This window comes from Etheostoma cragini, chromosome 15, assembly GCF_013103735.1.
Source record: "Etheostoma cragini isolate CJK2018 chromosome 15, CSU_Ecrag_1.0, whole genome shotgun sequence".
In the NCBI taxonomy this organism is placed as follows: domain Eukaryota; kingdom Metazoa; phylum Chordata; class Actinopteri; order Perciformes; family Percidae; genus Etheostoma; species Etheostoma cragini.
The window spans coordinates 1,256,326-1,261,147 of NC_048421.1; positions in this window are offsets into that span (position 1 = coordinate 1,256,326).

Here is a 4,822-nt window from a genome sequence, read left to right on the forward strand (position 1 = left end):
TATAGTATAATATATAGTATAGTGCAGTATTAGTATAGTATAATATATAGTATAGTGCAGTATTAGTATAGTATAATACATAGTATGGTGCAGTATTAGTACAGTATAATATATAGTATAGTGCAGTATTAGTATAGTATAATATATAGTATAGTGCAGTATTAGTATAGTATAATATATATAGTATAGTGCAGTATTAGTACAGTATAATATATAGTATAGTGCAGTATTAGTACAGTATAATATATAGTATAGTGCAGTATTAGTATAGTATAATATATAGTATAGTGCAGTATTAGTACAGTATAATATATAGTATAGTGCAGTATTAGTATAGTATAATATATAGTATAGTGCAGGATTAGTATAGTATAATATATAGTATAGTGCAGGATTAGTATAGTATAGTATATAGTATAGTGCAGTATTAGTACAGTAAAATATATAGTATAGTGCAGTATTATTACAGTATAATATATAGTATAGTGCAGTATTAGTATAGTATAATATATAGTATAGTGCAGTATTAGTATAGTTGCAGTATTAGTATAGTATAATATATAGTATAGTGCAGTATTAGTATAGTATAATATATAGTATAGTGCAGTATTAGTACAGTATAATATATAGTATAGTGCAGTATTAGTATAGTATAATATATAGTATAGTGCAGTATTAGTACAGTATAATATAAAGTATAGTGCAGTATTAGTATAGTGTAATATATAGTATAGTGCAGTATTAGTACAGTGTAATATATGGTATAGTGCAGTATTAGCATCGTATAACATATTATAGTGCAGTATTAGTATAGTATAATATATAGTATAGTGCAGTATTAGCATCGTATAACATATTATAGTGCAGTATTAGTATAGTATAATATATAGTATAGTGCAGTATTAGTATAGTATAATATATAGTATAGTGCAGTATTAGTATAGTATAATATATAGTATAGTGCAGTATTATTACAGTATAATATATAGTATAGTGCAGTATTAGTACAGTATAATACATAGTATAGTGCAGTATTAGTATAGTATAATATATAGTATAGTGCAGTATTAGTATAGTATAATATATAGTATAGTGCAGTATTATTACAGTATAATATATAGTATAGTGCAGTATTAGTGTAGTATAATATATAGTATAGTGCAGTATTAGTATAGTATAATACATAGTATAGTGCAGTATTAGTATAGTATAATACATAGTATAGTGCAGTATTAGTACAGTATAATACATAGTATAGTGCAGTATTAGTACAGTATAATATATAGTATAGTGCAGTATTAGTATAGTATAATATATAGTATAGTGCAGTATTAGTATAGTATAATATATAGTATAGTGCAGTATTATTACAGTATAATATATAGTATAGTGCAGTATTAGTGTAGTATAATACATAGTATAGTGCAGTATTAGTATAGTATAATACATAGTATAGTGCAGTATTAGTACAGTATAATATATAGTATAGTGCAGTATTAGTATATACAACAAGCCGCTGACCTTTTTTCTTCTTCTTCTGATAGGAGAACTTCCTCTCAATCGCTTTGACTTCCTCGGGGGAAATGAAGTGACGCACGTTGTAGCTGACGCCCACTCGATTCAGGTGTCCTCTCACGTGATTGGCCAGGCCGATGCCGTTGTGAAATCGATCGGGGCAGTAGGGGCACTTCCTCTCCACGCTCCTGAACAACTCCGAGTCCTCGTCAGTCTCGTCCGGGTCTTCGTCCAAGATTCCCTCCGAGAGGAAACGTCGCACGCGCTCCTCGTCAATGACGTCGCCGTCAACGTCGTCGTCGCTGTCGCTTTCTGGCGGAGCGGCGGTAACGCGGTGGCTCCGCCTCCTCAAACAGAAACCCCGCCCATCTTTCTCCACTTCCAGCTCGTCATCGTCCTTCACACACTTCTCGGGAGGGAGCGACAACGCAGCAGTCCGCTGTGTGGAGCAGTCATCTGTAGAATAAAAGAAAATCAATCCTGAATAAACAGAAAAAAAAAGTCCTTGTAAGATTATTTTTGGGGCGTTTGCACCTTTAATCTTTTGGACAGCTTAGATATGAAAAGATAAAGAGAGAGGGGGGATGCACATAGGAAATTACCACAGGTTGGAATCGAACCCTGGGCCCCTGCAAACCTCTACAAACCTCTACATACGGGCAACTTGGGTTTTGGGTGACAGCTCCGATAGAGCTCCTTTGAGAAGCTCTGAAAGTCTGTCTTACCTACGCTATTTCTTGACTTAATTATGCAGGATTTTCCTACAAACTCTGCATGGACTCATACAAAATGAATCCCTTTTAGTCATCATGAATGACCCAATAGAAGTGTGTGGCGGTGTCTGTGTCTGCAGAGACGCTGGCCTCAGCCAGGATGTTCTCTTTTCTTTTTGTCGTGTCGTGTTCGGGACGTTTCTGGGCGTCACACGCTGGGCACATGGCTACGAAAATAGCAGACTTAGGACGGAAAACTGCAAATACAGCGAGGCGAAATGCTAAAACGGACATGGCTCATTCCAAAATGGGAGTGAACGGGGCCAAGTTTATACTTAAGCTTAAGAGCTTAAAAACACATGCAGTTAAGAAATATATTGTATGGCAAATTTGTCTTTTGCCATGCAAAACATTCTTAATGTTGACGGTTCATCAATAACATCTCTGACCTCAACAATGTCTCAACACTAATAAATAAAAAGGTACTTCTGGTTAAATACAACTTGTTTTGCCCATTAACCATATCATTCCCTTTTTATAATAATCAATATATTCAGAACCCACAACCTGGACTATAATCCTGCCCATTGCACGTACTATATATACTTTTTGCCCGATTACAGACGGGGCCATTACATTACAACAATGTTTCCCAAACTTAGGGTCGGGACCCAAAATGGGTCGCAGACCCGTTTTATTGGGTCGCCAATCGGCAAAGAACAGACTAAATGCTCAGCATGACAGAAGGGCACTTTCAAAAACCGAACCTAGACTAGATCAGCTGGTTGATATCTCCAACCAGCCACACACATCTCATTAAGTCAGCATTATTTAAACAAATGTTGGTGTCGGTACTGAGGGATGATGGGAAGGGACAGACACAAAGGAAGGACAATAGAGACCTTTTCTGTTTTTGGTTACTTTTATAATGGAATAAATATACTTTATATACATTTAAATTCATGGTTTTGTTCCGTCTTTTGTCCAAAGTTTCAAAAATGTAGATGTCACAATGATTCATGGTGTGTTTTTGTAAATTTGAGTCCTGGGGAAGACACCAAATTTCTCTTTTGGGTCTCGATCTGAAAAGGTTTTGGAACCACAGGTTTATAATACTTACATATACTTTATAACTTGCAAATATCAGGCTCACGTGAGATTATAGCAGCATGAGGTGCACTTACAGGCTTTCATAATGAAATATTACAGACACTAGAGCTATAATAAAACCTTTAAATAGTGGCTGGGTTAGCTCAGTTGGTAGAGCAGGCACACTTATATAGAAGTTGACTCCTCGACGCAGCGGCCCTTTGTCTTCATCTGTCCTGTGGAAACAAGGCTTAAAAAAGCCCCCCCAAAACCATCTCTGAACATGGCACCATCTTAGAATAGAATGGAAATGCTTTTTTTATTAACAACATATTATTACATAGCCTAGTTAAAGGACAAATCAATAACATCGGGCAGGACAGCCCGACCAGGCTCCTGTCTTTAACCCACATCTCTTGTAACATGCTTGTTACTAACCAAGCTCTGGGGAGTCTTATGTTCTTTCCCTAGACCTGCTCTATCTGTAAATTATCGAGGGGTCTGGACCTGCTCTATCTGTAAATTATAGAGTGGTCTAGACCTCCTCTATCTGTAAATTATAGAGCGGTCTAGACCTGCTCTATCTGTCATTTATAGGGCGGTCTAGACCTCCTCTATCTGTAAATTATAGGGTGGTCTAAATCTGCTCTATCTGTAAATTATAGACAGTCTAGACCTGCTCTATCTCTAAATTATAGAGTGGTCTAGACCTCCTCTATCTGTAAATTATAGAGTGGTCTAGACCTGCTCTATCTGTAAATTATAGAGTGGTCTAGACCTCCTCTATCTGTAAATTATTGGGGTTAATAACACGTGTACCGAATTCGGACGTTCTCTGGTTATCCCTTACACATGTGTTATTAACCCCTAGGTTCATTTTGCACCAGATTCGTCCTTTAAACATCCAAAACACCAAAGTACGAAGACATACCAGATCAGACGCAAGCTTTTATTTTGAAAAGCCCAACAGCACCAAACAGGAGGCTCCAGTCTGCAGCCTTACAGTCTTGTGTTTGATTGTCAAATTATTGTGATACGCCAGTGTTGCTGCATTTTCTTTTTTTTTCCAGTGGCCCAAATCGGCCCAAAACTGCATCGGCCCTTCTGGCATTCACGGGAACTGCCAGATTACCAGTCCGCCTACGCCTGGACCTTCTGGGTCGAGGTGTAAACCTCTGCATATGTGCACCTGCTCTACCAACTGAGCTAACCCAGCCTCCTTTTCCAATGCTAAACAGCTATTTTGTCTATATTTGTTTCTGCATTTGTTTTTAAAGGTCCCATGACATGGTGCTCTTTGGATGCTTTTAGACCTTAGTGGTCCCTAATACTGTATCTGAAGTCTCTTTTATATAGACCTTAGTGGTCCCTAATACTGTATCTGAAGTATCTTTATATAGACCTTAGTGGTCCCCTAATACAGTATTTGAAGTCACTTTTATATAGACCTTAGTGGTCCCTAATACTGTATCTGAAGTCTCTTTATATAGACCTTAGTGGTCCCC